We start from the raw sequence: 20,512 nt of genomic DNA, 5'->3' as shown, positions 1-20,512 counted from the left end.
CCAGCACATACCCAGCACATACCCAGAATGTAACCCGGCTAGTTTACGGCAAATGCTAGAATAAACGTTGCCTCTACTGTACAGTAACTGCACTAATTTTTAGTTTTCTTGTCGTTTCAGGAAAAAAGGGTGGCCTGGGGGGAGGTGGGGTGTTGTGTCCTCTAATCTGTTTGTACAGTCAAATGTACAGTATATAAACGGCAGTATTGATGTACACAAAACCTCTCCTCTCTCAATGAACTACTGTACTGTACACGGAATGAGGAACAAAATAACGACGGAAAAAATAATATTACTACTGCACCGACACACTTTATTCGAGCAAATACCTGGTATGTACCTGGCAGATACCTGGAATGCGCCACTCCTCACCTCTGACAAGCCCCGTTGCATTTGCCTTCCCAGCCTGGGTTCATGCCTGGCTGACGGGCGGCTGATCTGTTAAATGATAATGATTAGGATTTAATAGGCTGCAATGCTTCGCGTGTCTACCAGATGGCATAAATTCCTGAATTGTAATGCAGTATATATATATATACTGTGCAGTATTGCAGCCAGAGGGAATAAAATGCTTCAATCCCTGCTTGGAAAATAACTCAATGCACTCGGGCAGAAAACAGTCACAAACCTCAATACACCCGGGTATACCCGAATTCGTGGGACTAGCCAAGCTCGAATAAAGTGTGTCGCCAGTGTATGTACAGTATACTGTATATATAAATATATATACACATATATACAGTATACATATATTATACATTACAGTGCATATATATTATTACATAATATTCTTATAAATGTGCATAATTCATGTTTCTCCATGTTTTACAAATGTTTTCTAAATGTTTATCCAATTTCAATCTGCCAGAAGAACTTAATAAAGACTGCATTATGTATTATTCATGATTATTTTTATATTTGTATTTTTTTGTTCCCGATGAAATAAAATAAATATTTATTCACATTCCTGGTAATCATAATCATTAACAACAACCACACACCCCCACCCCCACAGTATAAGAATGAATGTCAAAACAACATGAATCAGTTAATGTTTTTTTTTACTCTCAATTCTCACAATGCTGTGCAAATCAGATTTACATTTTAAATTCGAGAAGGGATTTTCCAAAGCGTTACCATAAATAAAGCCTCAAAGGGTTGGGGGGGTTGGGTGAGTCATGTGCCGTAATCAGCTATCTCCCATCTCAAAGAGGCTTAGAGTACACGGAGGTGCAGTGAGGCGATTGACACTCGGCTAGGGACGGATTAAAAACACAATGACTAACTTCAGAAAATGAATGACTCTGTGGAGGTGCCTGTCGAATGACTCTGTGGAGAGGGGGGGGTTGGGTGACTCATGTGCAGTAATCAGCTAGCTCCCATCTCAAAGAGGCTTAGCGTACACGCAGGCGCAGTGAGGCGATTGACGCTCGGCTAGGGACGGGTTAAAAACACAATGACTAACTTCAGAAAATGAATGACTCTGTGGAGGTGTCTGTCGAAAAGAGTTTGTGTGTGCGTGGGGGAGGGATGAAGGATTAGTTGTGCTGCAGTTCAAAGAAATTACATACTGTAGAGTAGAGTACAGTAATTTCAAAAGGCAGTTCATCATAATAATTTGATCAATAAATCCCCAAATACAACCCCCAAATACAGTACATAAAAAGCAAGTCACTTTATCTCCCTGTGCCTCAGGCACCAAAACATACAGTAGTTTGTGAGCTCCACGGGACAGGGAGGGACCTGTGCCTGCAAAACGTCTCTGGAAAGCGCTACGTATACTGTACTAACAGCGCTATACAAAAACATGCTATTATTATTATTATAATATCAAGGTGATGCTCTGTGCAAATCAAATTCGAGAAGGGATTTTCCAAAACATTGCCGTAAACAAAGCCTCAAAGCTCCCGTCTCAAAGAGAATTACACGCAGGCGCAGTGAGGCTTTGTACTGTAGCTCGGCTATGGACGGATTAAGAACACAATGGCAAGATTCAGAAAATTAATGACTCCGTGGAAAGGGGGGTTTGGGTGACTCATGCACAGTATGCAGCTAAGCAGCTAAATAGCTCCCATCTGAACAAGGATTAGATTCAGAAAATTAATGACTCTGTGGAGAGGGGGGGTTGGGTGACTCATGCGCAGTAAGCAGCTAGCTCCCATCTCAAAGAGGCTTAGAGTACACGCAGGCACAGTGAGGTGATTGACGCTCGGCTAGGGACGGATTAAAAACACAATGACTAACTTCAGAAAATGAATGACTCTGTGCAGGTGTCTGTCGAATGACTCTGTGAAGAGGGGGTGCTGGGTGACTCATGCGCAGTAAGCAGCTAAGCAGCTAAATAGCTCCCATCTGAACAAGGATTACACACAGGCGCAGTGAGGCTTTGAAGCTCAGCTATGGACGGATTCAAAACACAATGGCAAGATTCCAAAAATTAAAGACAGCCGTATGAAGTTCAAAGCTAAAGACATACTTTAATTTCAAAAGGCAGTTCATCACAATAATACAGTACGTAAAAATCACACAAATCAACCATGTGCAGTCAAACGCACAGGGTCGCAGACATAAGCTAGAGTAAGATTGTTTTTGCAGGCTTGTGGAGAAAAAAAAATTACAATAAAAAAATGTTCTTAATTTTTTTTTGGTCACTCACTCAGGCAAGAAAGCAGTGGTGGGCGAAGTTACAGGCGCATGCGCAGTAAATTCCTGCTGTCAAGCAGGAATGTGCTTGAAACCAGACACACGTTCAAAGGAATGGTGTGGGAGAGATGTACTGCATTGCACAGAAGATAAGAAGTTGAAATACCCTGCAGTGCAGTTAATTATCCTGAGCGAGGGGAGAGCGCTGTATATGCAGAAATGTGACACTGTTACAGTTCTGTACACGCCTATGCATTTCAACAATTTTCAAATGAGACATACTGTACAGCAGCACAGCACCGCAAATGCATGTATACTTTAAATACGCAAATTTACAATTACTGCGCGCGCACACACAGACTGTGTACTGACGTAAGTTGAACCGCGAAGGTATTAGACTTCCAAGACAACAGCTTGCAAACGCCCCCTGAGTTTTTACATGGCATTGCAGTATTGCAGACAGTGAGAATAAAATGCTAATATCACGAGCACGAAAATAACGCAGTTCACTCTGGGCGAAAACGACACAAAACCGCACATAACCGGGATAATCTGAAAATCGCGGATCTAGCCGATTTAGACTAAAGGCGGTCACCACTGTATGTTCTAGGAACCGTGTGCCTAAAGTTCTTGATGTTCTACCAATATATTGGAGATCACATTCACATGATATAAGATATATCACAAATGTACTTAGGCAATCAATGTAATCATTAACCTTATAAGTTATACCATTTGAAAATGATGTAAATGCATCTTTTTTATTTATGTGTCTACAGGTAATGCAACGATTCCTATCACATGAAAAAATGCCCTTATCTCTCATTTTGGTATTTTTATTTCTGTTTTCATTACAAAAGTTGGTAGTAGAATCCTTCAGCCTACTGGGGGCAATGATGGTCTTTAGAGATCTTGCTTTTTTTTTTTAATTATGGGTACATGAACAGGCATCAGAGGCCCAATAATCGGATCACTTCGAATAATTCCCCAATGTTTCTTAAACACATTTTTTATACTGTAAGCTGAATGATTGTACTGAGTAATAAATGTGGGAGTGGACTGATAACTTGTTTTCGCATTTTTTCGCGACATAGTTTTTGTCTTGGAATTCATCAGTAGGTCAACCCGATCTGATGTTTCAGCATCCTTAAATGCTTGTTCAACTATTTGGCCCATGTAGACATAACAGGTGGAAAGGGCATTTATTATTAATATCATTATTATTAATTAATAGTAAAGACACATTAGGTCTATGTCTATGATTACACATACTTTGACACAAAGGTTTTTTTACGGTTTTGGGGAGTTGTGGCCCCCATCGGTCCTGAGATTTTTTCTGTCTCTGATTCTGCTTTCTCCAGTCTATGATTATTCTAAAGGTTATTAATGATATATTATTTGGTATATTATTAGGTATATAATTTGCCGATGGCCACCCCACCCTGAATGTGCCCGATCTTGTCTAAACTCAGAAGCTAAGCAGGGTTGGGCCTGGTTAGTACTTGGATGGGAGACAGCCTGGGAATACCAGGTGCTGTAGGCTAAAATTTTTATTTTATCCCCTATATTATGTATTTTATTATTATTCCTTCCTTTCCATATTTCTCTTTCCGCTCCCCTTTTTCCTTCACCCCCTTCCCCTTTTTCCATTCCCTGTTCCATTTCTAATTGTTATTAATGATATATTATTTGGTATATTATTAGGTATATAATTTGCCTGCGGCCACACAACCCTGAATGTGCCTGATCTTGTCTGATATCAGAAGCTAAACAGGGTTGGGCCTGGTTAGTACTTGCATGGGAGACCGCCTGAGAATACCAGGTGCTGTAGGCTAAAAATGTTATTTTATCCCCTATATTATGTATTTTATTATTATTCCTTCCTCTCCATATTTCTCTTTCCCCTCCCCTTTTTCCTTCACCCCCTTCCCCTTTTTCCATTCCCTGTTCCATTTCCCACCTCCCTTCCCCCCGTTTTTTCATTTTATTTCCCCACTCCCCTTTTTTTTTTATTCACAGGTCATGCATTTCTCTTATGATTTTTATTATGCTTGTGTGTTGCTCCAATGAGATTTTTCTGTGCTTATTTAATGTGTTATTATTTTACTTTTATATATAGGTTATTTTTGGATGTATCCAATATTTCATCTCTGTCCTTTTAAGATTTATTATTTGTATGTTGTTCATTCATCTAGCTATTTGTTTTCATTTGTTAGTAGGAATATGTTTAAACTGCTTAAAAATAGGCTCTAGTGCTTTATGATTGTCATGTATAATGTTGTCCAGCAATGAAACAGGGTTAAATTTGTGAAATTGAAAGTACCCGCCCACCATCCGGACTGGCCAATCACAACAGTAAAGGTGATATAAAGGACACCCCTTTTGACCATTGAATTCAACCCACGATGAAGTCCTTAGTGACGAAACGCATAGGGCGTTTCCCAAAGAGGCGAGTTTGTGGCTGAAATTACTGCACGAACGGAGAGAGTACCTTGGAGCTGTTGCTATTTTGCTTGGGACTGCTGTCGCTTCCGGTTTTGCAGTTGCCTGCTGGTGAGCAGTGAGAGCTGTGGGAGGTGTATCTGGAGGGAGTTTCTGACCCTGTTGCTGATTATTACATCATCTGGATGTGGTGGCTCCAGTGCACCTTGCTGAACCAACAGATACAACAGAGGTGGTACCAACGGGGCAGGCTGATACATTTCCTTCTCAGCTTCAAGGCGATTGAGTATTTCTCATAAATGCTATTATTTTTACTCTGTTTGTGAGTGCGCTTTTTATATTTTAAAATCCCATAAATACTGTTTTATACTTTATCACACTAGGAGTGCGCTTGTTTTTTCTTCTTGTTTTCTGTATATATATATATATATATATATATATATATATATATATATATATATATATATATATATATATATATATATATATATATATATTGGCACTGAGTGCTCATTTGCATGTCATTTCCCAGAATCCCTTGCTGCAGTGGAAGCGCTGTATGCTGGGCGATAATGGGGAAAGACAGGGTTGCAGACCTGTCTAAGTCATGCAAATGAACATATAGTAATATTTACAGTTGCTTTATGCTTTACTGTGGAGGGTTTTTGTCACTTTTTTAACTACCATAACCTTAATAATTGTGGTGAATACCTAGTCTAGTCTCAAACCAGCTTAGCCATTACAACCAACCTCACACTGATGATACCCATCAAGGTTGAAACATGTCTGTGAGTGGGATTAATGGCTTTGCATCTCATCCCAGCCTCTGTCTAAAAGCTGTGTTTAAATCAGCATGCATTGGCTTGAGGATTTGCATGTGTAATACGAGCTTGAGACAAAAGGTGGCACTGAGTGCTCATTTGCATGTCATTTCCCAGAATCCCTTGCTGCAGTGGAAGCGCTGTATGCTGGGCGATAATGGGGAAAGACAGGGTTGCAGACCTGTCTAAGACATGCAAATAAACATACAGTAATATTTACAGTTGCTATATGTATATATATATATATATATATATATATATATATATATATATATATATAAACGTTTTAAGTTATGGTGGGTGAAAAAGGCAACAAGAAACCTACACTGTATTGCATATAGCAAACAAAATGAACACTTGTGAGAACATTCACGTCTTAGGCAGATCTGCAAACTTGCCTTACACCATTATCCCCAGCATACAGTGCTTCCACTGAAGCAAGGGATTCTGGGAAATGATATGCAAATGAGCACACAATGTGTCACCTTTATGTCTCAAAAAACATTGTTACATGGAGCCCATATAACCTAATGCTCGCTGTTAACACAGCTTTAAAGCACAACATGGGAACCTAATACATAGGTTTTAATGTGCAAAAATAGATCTAACGTTTGTGGTAACTCGTTACCCCTTCATTAGGCAGGTGCAAAAAGGACTATTGTGAACAAGTAAATATATATATATATATATATATATATATATATATATATATATATATATATATAGTGTTCGACAAACCTATACATTTGCTCGCCCCGGGCGAGTGGATTTAACATCGTGGCGAGCTCCTATTAGCCAAAGCAGCACACATTTGGTACTAGGCGGCGAGTAGATTTTTTTGTGTGGCGAGTAGACTTTTTGGTGATTTGTCAACCACTGCGTAGGGCCAGCGTTGATTTGCAGCAGAGAGAGAGACACGCCGAGGAGCCTGTGTGGAGAGACATTCACGGAGAGCTCCGGCAGTGATTCCCTGCATTGGCAGACAGTGAAGCTCGCGAGAGCCGGGCCGCGTCACACACCGCGTCACACGCTACGGCCGAACACGTGACACGGAAGTAGCAGAGATTGCGGAGAGGACTGGTAACCGACGCTTCTACACGAGTGTGAGAGACTCGCTAAATACTCTCTACTGCTTGTTATTTACTCACAAAATGTGAGTTGATTACTTATATTTTATCAAGTCTTTTTTAGATTAAAACGATTTTACACATATATTGTTCCCTTCCATTATTTCCTCCCCATCCTCCCCCCCCCTCTTATGAGATCCATCCATAGAGATACGTGAGTGCCAGAAATAAGAAGTGCATGCAGCAGCTGCAGCTGAGTTCCCGTGGAGAAGAAATCTGGAGATCCAGCAGCGACAGAGTTAAAGCTACGTTGGCGAGTCCCATAGAGGATTACATGCTCAAACTTATCATATCTGTGTAAGCGCATCCCTTACCATCCTAAAGTCTATGTTAATTTTTAGATATACTGCCCTATGATCTCTTTTTGTGTTTTCTCTTCCCTGTCATATTTGCGCCTAGGTCACTTTTCTCCAGATCTTCAAGGCGGCGATTGTGGAGCCGCAGACCTAAATTGGCTGCAGTGTGTAGGGATAGGTGTACACCAGAGTATGTACCTCATTTAAAACATTGGCTCTTTAAGTGGTGTGAATTATATCTTCCACAGGAACAAACTGTTTAGATTTGCGCTGTGTGTTTCTTTTTTATATATGTAACCAAGCTGTGCAGTGTGAAATGAGTGAAAATAAAACAGCTAAAAAAGGGTAATCAGGTAATCTAATCCATCTAGTGATGACCCACGTGTCCAAATCGGGGGAGTCTGTGTTCAAGTATCGCCAAAGTAAAAACAAAAACACAAGAAGAAATGCAAATATATCATAACACATCTCGGGTGTGAGGGCTTAGCAAAAGTGACTCTCCATGCATGTAAACCAGCGGGTAAACTAATCAATGTCAGTGTCATGTACATCCTAGCTAAATGATCAGTCAAAAATAGAGCAGGTATATTTTATCATACACATGTTTAACTATAAAATAGCTATTGCGTGGAGCTATCAATAGACACTCAACTTAGACATTATCAGATATATGAAAATGCATCCCTTGTGTTTTCTGTTCTCTAGAGGATTGTGGCTTTTTCCTCTTAAGGTTGAGTGGTCCTTTGATTATATATATTTTATTGTTGTTACCTTATTTATATTGCATATTTTCCCTTTCTTGCATTTGCTTGTTATATTTTTTCACCACTGGGTGGTGCTGTGGCAATGTATTAAGGAAGCGCCGGGCAGTTTATTTCTGTTTCCATGATCAGATATATGTCAAGGCAACAATAGTACAGTAACATGAAGTAATAGTATAAATAACTGGTGTACATAGGAAAACAGAACAGTTTTTTTCTATGGTGTATTTATCTGTTATATGCAACAATCCTAATATTAATCACAGTATGTATCTCATAGGGAAGCAAAATGTTAGCCAAATCAATGGGGGCAAGCAGCTTAGCTTATTATATTCCAACAGACAGGCTACATACCTGTAGGTAGCAGAGCTGTCTGTGAACCAACACAGGCAGGCTAAATATCAGTCCATATACATATACATAAGGATTGTCCAGAGTCATATTAACTAAGAGCTATAATTCATACAGACATCACCTTGTGTCATAATCACTTACAATGTTAGACACAATGCAAGAGAGCTACAGATCTATACGAACAAAATATCACAGTTCCATACATGCCCTGTGCCTGGAACAAAAATATTCGAGTGTCCATCAAAGTGCCTATGGAGGTAAGAAAACATCATGCTGCAGCCGGCGTTATTGAATCCAGAATTGATACACAGTGACTATTCCTGTCAAGGCTAAAGATGTTGGCATTATCACAAAATTACCTCTTGCTTCCAATACAGTTGAACATCCCATTCGACCAGTCATTAGAGAGATTGATAGTAATCTTCAATTAGTTGCACTGTATTTCATGCCAGCATTCAAATGGCAGAGTGTCCTGTGAGGGATTGAACCTCCACCAGAATGTGGCCTTTATGCCAAATGTACAGTATATACATACAGTATCATCATCCAGAAGAATAAAAAGAGTGGAGATAAGGCTCAAATAGAGTGGAAGATGCCCTCAGTTAGGTCTAAGTATCAAGACATCAGCAAAGTGATACAGCATATAGACTAGCTTTCCAGTGTCACACCAATTAAAGAAAACATGATAGTTGTAGCTCTTCATAAAGTCCATGTGGTGTTATGGTGGATAGAGTGTACAGTAGATCAGATGTACTTCCAGATGCAGAAGCTAATTGTCCCTGTCACCACCTCTGGTTTGTCACGTGGGCAATAGGCATACAGAGAAGTGTTGCCAAGGAATGGCCTAATAAACATATGACTATATTTTGATATACTGTATACAGTTAGAAAATTACCTAAGTGGTACAGGTGAACATAAAAATAAACCATAATTTAAAGATGTAGCCAGGTCCCCTCGGGCTACTAATTCTCTGGCCCCTCTAGCACTGTAAGTCCAAGTAAAGATTTGGCAGTGTTGGGAGCAAATCTTGCAGGGCCTGGCTATATTGTTATGTGTGTCTTACCTAGTGCAGTTCAGGAGAAGTCTGGTATTACAAGGGGGCCTATGAGTGATAGGAGGCTGGCTTACAAGCCACTCCCCTGGGAAGTACAGTAGGGGGTTTCCCTCTAGAGGTTAGAGTAAGGGTTCAGGGAGTTAGATCTGTGCTGCCCTCCCTGCTTTGATGACGCAGAAGTAAGTCTCTCCTGGACAGGAGAGGGCTGAGGCCTTGCCCTGTTAGGGTTTAAGGTATGCTGAGGAGGGGTGCTCAGGGCCTCTTGCCCGGGGTACTGCCTTCAGGGAATGGAACCCGAAATGATGTACTGAACCTAATTAACTCCAGTTATACCCTTTCTGGTGTTATGTCTGGAGTGTGAACACTAAGATGAGTTGCCTATGGGGTTCATCCTGGCTGCACCAGAATCCTCCTGGGCTGGAGGCATTGCGCTGTCTGAAGAACCATCACTGATAGCCTGTCCTGATGTCTCCCTACACCATCGCGGAGATCTCAGGCCTTCTGTTCTACCTAACAGGTATGCACCAGCATCAGAATACACCGGTAACTATATGATCTCACTTAGGGTGGGGGAAAAGGTACTACAATGATATAAATAAATGTTATATCAAAGAAATGTTCTGTTCAGAAAATAAGATCACAGATTATTCCCTTGAATGTTTTAATTAACTCCACTGGAGTGGGGGTGTACAGGTGAGTACAGATGAGTACATGTGAGTAAAGATGAGTACAACTTTAAATCATCCAATCTTCTGTATATTACATTTCTAAAAAGCAACAAATTTGCAGAGCATAGTGAAGTACTGCATAAAAGTTTACGACATTAAAAATAAGCCACTTACAATTTGGCAGTTAAAAAAGGCATGAAATTGTAAATCCCGGCACAAAGATACAGAATACAGCAGCTGGACTCAAAACGCTGCATTGTATATGAAGCGTGCTCTCCACCTGATGGCTGCAATTGAAACAGAACTGAGCAAATATTAAAGACTAACCAATTAGATAACAAACAACAGTAATCTATGATAATAAATCTCTCCCTGCAGCTGGTTGAGTTTCTCACCCAGCGAGAAAATACATATGGAAAAAACAGACCTAAAGCACACAGGAGAAATAATAACAGAACACACCGTAGTGTACTCTGTATAGTAAGGAGAAAGTACTGCTGTATTAGTTTGCACTTACACAGTAGATGTTAAATACAGGCAGAATGATGTTCCAATCCAGCAGAGGAACTTGGAAGAGAGGGGGTCCAAACTGCTGGGCTCAACTTTGAAGGAAAAAAGAACCAAACTGCTAGGCTCAACTGGCCTCCCCTCTCAGTAGTGAACGGCCAATAACATAAGAGTTGAGGAAAAAAGTGAAGCGCAAAAGTAGCGTCACGCAAAATATTTATTAAACAAACATTAAAAGATATATCTGAAGAGGGAACACTCTTGTGGAGAACAACACTATAAGCTGTGGAGGTTTTCTAACACAGCACAGACTACAGAAACTGTCACCAGTCCAAATCTTGCGAGACGAGATTAAGCCTCATGTGAAGCGGAAGTACGCAGAGCGCATGGAGGTGCCGGCAGTGAGGAATGCAGGACTCTCCCTCTGACCAGAGAAGGATGGAGGCAGGACTTTGAGTCATCGTGGAGTGTTCCCTCTTTGGATATATGTTTTAATGTTTGTTTAATAAATATTTTGCGCAATGCTACTTTTGCTCTCTGCTTTTTTCCTTATCAACTCTAATGTGATTGGCCGTCCACTACTAAGAGGGGAGCCCAGCAGTTTGGATCTTTTCTCCTTCATAGTTGAGAACTTTGCAGTTCAGCTCCGGATATCGAAAAAGAGAAAAAAAAGAGAAAAAAACCAGCGCACCGCCAAAGTGGGTCCCAAGCAAATGTATTGTAAAAGATCTTCTTTATTTAATCCATCTAAAAGTGGAGGTTAACACCCTCCTACGCGTTTCGTGTAAACATACACTTTATCAAGGAGTATACAATACATATTGGACCTGTTTGGAGATGATCCCTGAATAAAGAGTCCATTGATAATACATGCCAATGTTTACGTAAAATCATTTTAATTTGATTACTATTCCTACTATATTGAGAGATAAATAGTGGTACATCAGAATTCTTACCAATGGAATTTTTCCTATTAATAGAATATTTGTCACTCACCCTCTCCCATCCATAGTAATCAAATTAAAATGATTTTACATAAACATTGGAATGTATTATCAATGGACTCTTCATTGAGAGATTATCTCCAAACAGGTCCAAAATGTGTATTTAGAAGAGCTAAAACCATAGCTGGATTTATATCACCTAGTGATATTTTTACAGAGGACCTAAGGAGGAAAGATTTCCTTACAAAGGGATCTTATCAATGTGGAGCATGTAACGTGTGCAGGTATATGGCACCTTCCAAAAGTTTTTCATCCGGCAGTTCACAGAGGCAATTTAGGATTGAAAGTTTCCTCAATTGTAATTCTAATTTTGTTATATATTTACTCTCTTGTGGCTGCGGGATGAAATATGTAGGAAGAACTACACGTATGTTAAGAGTGAGGATACAGGAACATGTCAGACTTATCAAAAAGGGCGACTTGATACATCCAGTAGCTAAACATTTTATGTAGTGCATTAGTGGAGGTATAAAAAACTTCAGCTACTTAGCCATTGATAAAGTTAAATTTAATGAACGAGGGGGAGACACAATCAAACGTTTAGATCGTTTAGAATCCAATGGATTTTTTTGTTGAATACAAAAGCCCCTTATGGTATCAATGTCGAATGGAATCTTGTTCATTTCCTGGGAGAATAGAACAGTTAATACATTGTTCACTTTTCTTCACATATTTTCATCAACCTGTTTCCATTTTGTTTAAATTAAAGAGATTTAAGGGACCCTTTGCATATATTGTATATATTGATATGAGATTGAGATATTGTTCAGCATAGACATTGGATGTTTATTGTGTCAATGTATAGTATACTGTTTGCATAATAAAAATATAACATATGGATCAAATATGGGAGATATAAATACTCTTTGTGATATTGAAAAATACTTATAGAAGAGGGATGGTAAAAGGTGGGGTTTCAAAGGATCTTACCTCTTGCACCTATAGTAAAATCTTATCCTTGTATCTATACTAATTATTATGTGACATGAGATATGCATGAATATACATACATTTATTTATTTGTTCATATATAATCTCTAGCTTTATATTTCTATTATATTTCTGTGTATCTGTGTCTATTTCTCTGAATGAAGTTTTTTGTGTATCCTCTTGAGCGAAAGGTTTGTGGATGGAATTGCATTCAGAATTAATTAGTCAAGTAATAATGATTTTTTTGTATATTGATGGAGACTGTATGGAAATAATTTAATAAGTGACGATCATTTAGTTTCCATCATATGTGCAGGGAACCATTGATATCTTTTTTATTTTATTTTAAATTGATATAAATACTACATAGTGTCCAATGGAGGTTTTTCTAGTATGTTTATTTAACATGTGTTAGTTAACATGTGTTTTTTTTAAATTTCTGTATATACACAATTGTTGATAAAACGAATGAATTGTCTCTTTAATAAAGTTATTGTATATTGGTACTTTTTTCCTACATTTGCCCAAATACTGATGACTCAGAGGGGCGTACCCACTGTAGGGATTTAATCCCATGTGTAGTGCTACTCTCTCCTATGACTCCAGTGTGACTCGTCACTGAGGGAGGGAGTCAGTGCCCGGCAGTGACCTTGTGGGTCCGCCCCTGGTGTTGACGTGGAGCAGTTCTCTCAGCGATCACTGGGGAAGGAACGCCATGGGGATTATGGTCATGCTTACCGGGTCTCCTTCTTAATGGATGGCTGAACGCGAGGTAGGAGGCGATTTGTAGCATCTCATTTAGATGTTATGGAGGATCTCATGGGGCGATCCCAGGGAGCTAGTCGCGTCATCACGCATTATGGGTGTGTTTATGACGTCTGTTTTGTTGTGAAAATATTAAATGATTATGTGTATATAAAGGTAGTGATGTATATGTATTGCATTCTCCTTGATAAAGTGTATGTTTACATGAAACGCGTAGGAGGGTGTTAACCTCCACTTTTAGATGGATTAAATAAAGAAGATTTTTTACAATACATTTGCTTGGGACCCACTTTGGCGGTGCGCTGGTTTATTTCTCTTTTTCTATTTGCCTTCTGAGACCAGCATCTCCCTACCAGGCTGCACGCCTCCACAGGATATTGGAAAATGGAATTTTGTGAGTATCATTCATTACTGAATTTTTATTGTGAGTCCAGGAACCATCCCAATGAGGGCTTGATTTAGGTTAGGTTATTTTAGCCTTTTTCTTGCCCTTCAGGGATTATTGGTTCTTCTGGGGACTTTACTTCAGTTTTCTCACATACCCTCATGTCCTATATTGTTCATCTGTTTATTGCAATCATACAAGGGATTAAGCGTTGAGCGCCTTTATCACTTCAATTGTTTTTCAGCACCGGATATCCCCTGCTACAATACTGTATTTAATAAAAGCCCCCCGATCACCTGTTAGAGGCGCACAGGTAGAATGACTGATTCAGTCTCTTACTGCGCGTCTCTTACAGACTGGTGGAACCAGGTAGGATTCCCACAGGGCGAGTCCCATTCAAATGCAGGAACCCCCGCTGTGTTAATCCGATAGGCAATTACAGCCTGCTGTGGACCATCGTGTGGATTTTTCAGCAAATTCGCCATGCTTTTTTCCTGTGATGCGGTAGAGAATAGGCTTCTACATCTGTAGCAATTGCTGATGACTCAAGGAATATTATCTGAATAAATATGTAGCACAGAGTGATGGAGGAGAAGCACATCTTGATACCACCATGATGTAGCAAGAATCAGGCCAGAGACAGACGGAGAGGCACAGAATGATTGATTCCACCAGGATGTGAGGACATAGTGATTTCACCATAAAGAGGAGGTTAAAACCAAGATGAAGGAAATAGAAGTTTTATCATGATATTAAGAATGACCCCACTCAGAAAGAAAGCTATGCCACCATTTTTAAGAATATCATAACTTATTTGGAACGTAACCGCTATTTTGTACTATTTTTATGTAAGCATTTTTCAGCAAAATAAACGTTTATTTGTATGTGATGAAGCAGAATTACTGAGGTCTGTTATGCTGGAGTAATTAGGAAAGAGATGTTAAAGGACCTTTACTTACACACACACACACACTTAAATGTGAACATATATACCCTTTTTAAATATATTGGGGCTATATGACAATGAGAAAAATAAGGAGAAAGTACAGTAGTGGAGAAGCAAGAAACAACAATGAAAACAACAAATGGAGTGATAGAAAGAAGCAAACATGAAAGAAGGTAGAGAGCATAGAGAGAGAATAAAGAAAAGTGCAAGAGATAGGTGAAGGCTCTAAGTGTCTCTTCATTTATGGTACTGTACCGTACACCCATATCCCCAAAAAATGGACAGATACAATATAGAGTAACAACGGTATCTGCATTATGTCTCTTGCTCTTTGAAGCCTATGTCTAATGTACTGTACAGAATAAATTGGCTTTACTTCTATTTTTTATTATTCTGATTACATACTTTGTTATAAAATCCCCTAGCAATGTCTCCTATTTTAGAAAAATAATAATGCAGAAATATTTTTTGCAGTATTTTATTTTTAAATGATTGCCACATATATTTTATTCCTTCAAAAAAATCAACAAGCTGCAACATGATTAATTAGCTGCTCATATATCTGTTAAGAAATAATATAAATGTAAAACGGTAACAGTACTGTAAGTTCAATTAGCACAGATTGCTTTGCACATTCTAATGTTTAAAAATCTGAATGTTCTTTGGGTTTGAAAAGTCACTGGCCTGGATACATCAAGTGCTGTAAGCAAACAATGTTCTATTACCGGCCCCCAAAAATACTTTGTTTTTATAGTGGAATACAGTACAGCAACGTTACAAATATCGGATCCAGTCAAACATAAGACTAATACAGGAAATTTGGTGTATCATTGGCCATACATCTGGTCTGATATTTATTGTAATTCCTCCTAAGGGGGTAATGGGAGGGGTTAACCCTTAATTACCGTTTTGTTTATAGTGTTGGTGCCACTGAGAGGAGGATGAGGAGGACGGGGATGATCTTAATCCCAGCAGCGATAAGTACTACTTTTATTACTATAGAGTGGCTGACTATTGATTGCTTTTCAATGGGCAAAAGCGATATTAGCCACATCTGGCTAATAGGACATTGCCCATTACTGTGTTTGGTGGTGGTGGGGGAGGTGGGGGTGTTGATTGTGGTAGAGGGGGTAAGGGAAGGTAGCTGCTAAAGTAATGAATGGGTTAACCCCTCTCGCAACAATCCCTGTAGGCCTAATAACCCACCCTGGAGCAACTACCCTCTTCACCCACCCCCTCTACCAGGTAACCAGTAACAAACTACAAAGTACCAGTAACAAACCAGGTACTTTGGTTTCACCCCTTCATTACCAATTATGAATTCTATAATAATTTTACATTTAATATCAAATAATAGTAATAACAATAATATACATAACTATAAGATTCATACTCTTCTAAACATCACTATGTATCTATGTATATCACAATGTATTGTTTGGGCATTTAACTACACGTCCTCTGTTCATATTAGTTATTATTATCATCTTTGGATAAATATTATACAAACAAAATGTTAATATACTGTATACAGTTTTTCGATCTGCTTACATTTTAGGCTTACATGTATTAATCTTTAACTGTGAAGCTGAATTATTATTATATATATATTATGCAATTTTGAAAGTATTTATCAGAAATGCTACAAAGAGACAATCCCAATGTGCAAAATGAAAGACAACCTAGGGTTAAACTCCAAGACTATTAAAGCCAAGGGCATGCATAATCGCATCACTAAAACCATTGAGGAAGCAACACCCTGTTGTGAAACGCGTAGGGTTAAGGGTTAATACAGGTGTTTTTTGGATTTCCTCCAGCTGCATGTCAACATACTGTACTTGTGACGTCATCCAAGGAGGCCGGTCTGTGAACGCGATTGGCGAGTAGAGGCAGGCACATAGAGCGCGTCTGCAGAGGATTAAGCAGATCAGTCGGGATTCCATCTTCCGAATTATGACTAACACCTTTTCATGAGCAGAATTCTGATTTTAACCATCTTCAAGATGTCAAGAAGAAGCTATTTTTATTAACAATTTGTATTAACAGTTTGTATGTTTTTTAAGTCCTCTTGTTAAATTTGTGAGTCTATTAATTCTCAAACACTTTACTACTGTAATCAAAGACTAGAGCCAATATATTACTTACCTTTCCTTGCTCAAACTGCAAATTCAACTCAATTGGATAACCATTAAAATTGTAGCAATTGTGCATACTTATCCCCTGAGGTATTACACTATATATATATATATATATGTTTATTCTTTCCACATATGATTATCCCACGGTATTTATGGAGAAGAATACCACTCTACAAGCAGACCCTGATTGAAAAGATTGCCATCTGATATTGGGTTTCACTTTGCATGTAATTATTTATTCACATTTATCCTAAGCGCCATTTAAAGTTGTTTCTGAGACTGCTAGCTGCAGTACTTGACTCTATTTTCAATGAAATAACAAGTGTAATGCTGCCACATAAAATATCATAGCAATCTACAATAAGTAGCAAAGTAATTAGAAACATATGTGAAATGGTGACTTATCATATCGTTAGAAGAGGGGAAAACAGCATAAGAGTCTCATGCATTCAAGGAACTAGAATGTGTATTTTTCTGGAAAGAGCTTGTCACTGAGCTTATCACTGAGTTGGAACCGAATGAACAGACAGTGGATCTCACACTCATGTACAGTAGAACGGAGATTCAAAGCAAAAAATCAGCTGAAAGAATTGTCACAAAGTATACACTCTATACTTTTTTACTGATTCAAATCTATCTCTATATCTCTATATCTCTATATCTCAACATCATTTGCAGAACAAAAGGATCTGAACTTTAAGAGGCAGTCAGGGAGTTAACACTAGCAGTTATGGTGATACTTGTTTGTACATTAATATCTGCTTCTTTGATTTGATGTTTGTTTGATACTTGTTTGTACATTAATATCTGCTTCTGTCCACTGAAGTTTGCCTTCATCATTGTGTGTACAGTATATGTAAAATTGAGAAACATTTCCATCTATACATCCAAACTTAGATTCATTAATTTAATGCTACCACCTTTTTTTCAGAATATGTGAAATGTACCAATAATTTCTCATTTAAATTGTATGTTCACTGTGACTGGGTGTTTTCCCTTTCTACTGGCTTTGCAGGAAAAGTCTAAAGTATCTCTAGCTATTGAGTGCAGCGGGGAGGTGGTTAATCTCAACCTGTAGCAATTAACCAGCTTCCACCTTGCTCATTAGTCAGGTTTAAAGGTTTAAAAGCCTGTTTGACAGTAGTCTTATGACTCACTTTCCAGGGAGGCACCTTGTGTGGAGAACACACAGCACTTAACATTCTGATCCAGAAAGGTAAACAGCCTGAACCGCTGTGGAGAGACCACTTTCCACCCTAGCCGAGACAGGAAGTAGCTGGGTCTCTGAAGGTAAATTTTCCTAAAACTGACTTGTGGTTTATTGTTGGTAAGGGGATTAGCCCTCTAATTTATAGATAGGGTAAACACTTATAGTCAGCTCTCCAGAGAGGAGCTATAGGCCTGTTTAGTTTTGCTCCGTTATGCTGAACACAAGCAGTATTTATGTTATTAAAGCGTTGGCTAATAAAATCATATATTATTCTCAACTAAAATATGTCTCCTGTTTTAAACTTCTGCATGCATCTCCGACACACACACACACACACACACACACACACACACACACACACACACACACACACACACACACACACACACACACACACACACACACACACACACACACACACACACACACACACACACACACACACACACACACACACACACACACCAGTGCCTCTAAAATGTATATGTTTATACTGCGTCTAAATTTGTGTAATCATTGTACTGTAGCTTATAATTCCTTTTATCACTAAATAGTCCATGTGTCAAACTATCTTTCCACTATCTTCCCCCATACTAAAGAACATTTAATTTGAAAAGCAGCTGAGCTCTTCTACAGCATGCAGTAGACTGCATCACAGCATATTGAATAGGAACTCTAAATGATATTGAGTGACACCCATGAGCTTTAGAAACCATTTTCATACATCTGCCTAACAAAACAAATCTCTGTTTCCTCTCTATTGCTCAACCCACGCAATACTCAAATATCACAATAGGGTACATGCATGCTCATACTACAGTGATAACAATATGAATTATTCTGCGTATTTAATTGACACCGTTATTTCTTAATTGTTAATTATTTTTTTTCTTCCAATTTGTTAATTAAACACCCCTATCCCTCCTGGCATGAAGTATAGGATGTACAGTCAAAAATAGAACACAATCAGTCCCAGGATATTAGTAGTGTCTTTACTACTGTTTCTTTAAGTAGGATTGCTGCTTAAAGGTGTATGGGTGCTGTGCATTTACCTTGGTTTCTTCTCAGGGGTACTCGTGGATCCGTGCAGGCTCTTGACAAGTTGTGTAGATAAAAAAAGTGTGCCAGGAACTTTTAACTGGTTTATTGCAACATAAACTGGTAGCAGCAACTGAACAAGTTTTTTAGCATATTGAAACTGGTACTTTCAATCCCTCTTACTAAGACTTGCAGTGGCTCATCTATTTTATAGCACCTTTTGCCCTGCTCAGGACAGATCAGAGAAAACTGCCTCCTTAAAACTCCTGGCAGATTTTATCCTTAGGCCGGTTCTATACTGCGTGCGCTCGCTAAGCTATGCGCGCGTGGCAGTTTTAGTTGGCTGAGGTTAGTCAGCCATTCTATAATGGTGCCGCGCATGCGCGCACAGCAGGGAGGGTGGAACCGGCCGACAGGGAGGAAGATGGAGAAAATAAAAAATTTGTGCCGCTACCGCCGCTGAAATTTATGTGTGTATGTGTATGTATGTGTGTACAATGTTAATAAAATAAATTATTAAAAGTATTCATTTATTTCTAAACTTATTTAAACACACACACACACACACACACACATACATGTAAAGATATACATACACATACAGCACCTCACTCGCGCACAGTATACACACAAAAAGAGTGCTGCACGTGCCGTCGCGCGCACGCCGCACACAGTATATAACGAGCCTTAAGCTCTACGATATGGAACCACTCGCTACAGTAGTGTAGGTTCTTCTTAGCACCTTCTCTAGGAAACCCCTAATACTGGGATATTGGCTCTATACTAAAATAAAAGGTGTTACAATTACAGCTAATTACAGATGCAGCAGCCATTATTTTAACAAATCTCGAAATGGAATTTTGAGATATGCCCGAGATCCTTGCGAGTTGACCCGGGACAGACTAATGGCCGGAGTAACAAAGCAGGGGTTTTTAATGAAATTCTAACATTACAGTAATGTAGCAGGGGGTCTCCAGAGCTGAACCGCATTGATTTCAGGTCCGGGGACCTCCTACTTCCCGAGATACAGGCGCCATTATGGGGTGCCGGTATCCCCATGTTAAAATCCTGTGGGTCATGTGACCGTGGGATCTAAACATAGCAGAAGGATACCGGCACCCCTTACAGGGGCCTGTTTCTCTGGAAGTAGGGGGTTCCCGAGGCTGAAATATACTTTGTACAACTCACGAGACCCCCTGCTCCCTCACACTTGTATCAAACATCCCCTGCCATAAAAAATCATTACGCTTGTGTATTCTGATAATTGAAGCCTATAACTTTTTTCTCCTGCCTGAGGCAGAGCGGGTGTGGTTAGTTAATTGCTAACCTAACACACCTGTGTTGGGTGTGGTTGGTAAATTGCTAACCTAACACACCTGGTGGGTGTCCCTATTTAAACAGAGGCTTCTAACGAATTCTGAG

At 39.1% G+C, this 20,512-nt stretch overlaps 2 pseudogenes; both read left to right on the top strand.

Annotated features, from left to right (window-relative positions):
• Window positions 1–4,067: 4,067 nt before the first annotated feature.
• LOC142496339 (5S ribosomal RNA) lies at window positions 4,068–4,186 on the top strand (annotated as a pseudogene).
• A 172-nt stretch (window positions 4,187–4,358) lies between these two features.
• LOC142496347 (5S ribosomal RNA) lies at window positions 4,359–4,477 on the top strand (annotated as a pseudogene).
• Window positions 4,478–20,512: the final 16,035 nt, after the last annotated feature.

Source organism: Ascaphus truei, chromosome 5 (genome assembly GCF_040206685.1).
Source record: "Ascaphus truei isolate aAscTru1 chromosome 5, aAscTru1.hap1, whole genome shotgun sequence".
Taxonomy (NCBI): Eukaryota; Metazoa; Chordata; class Amphibia; order Anura; family Ascaphidae; genus Ascaphus; species Ascaphus truei.
Note: the sequence above shows the minus strand (reverse complement) of the source record. Positions and strands in the feature narration are given on the sequence as shown.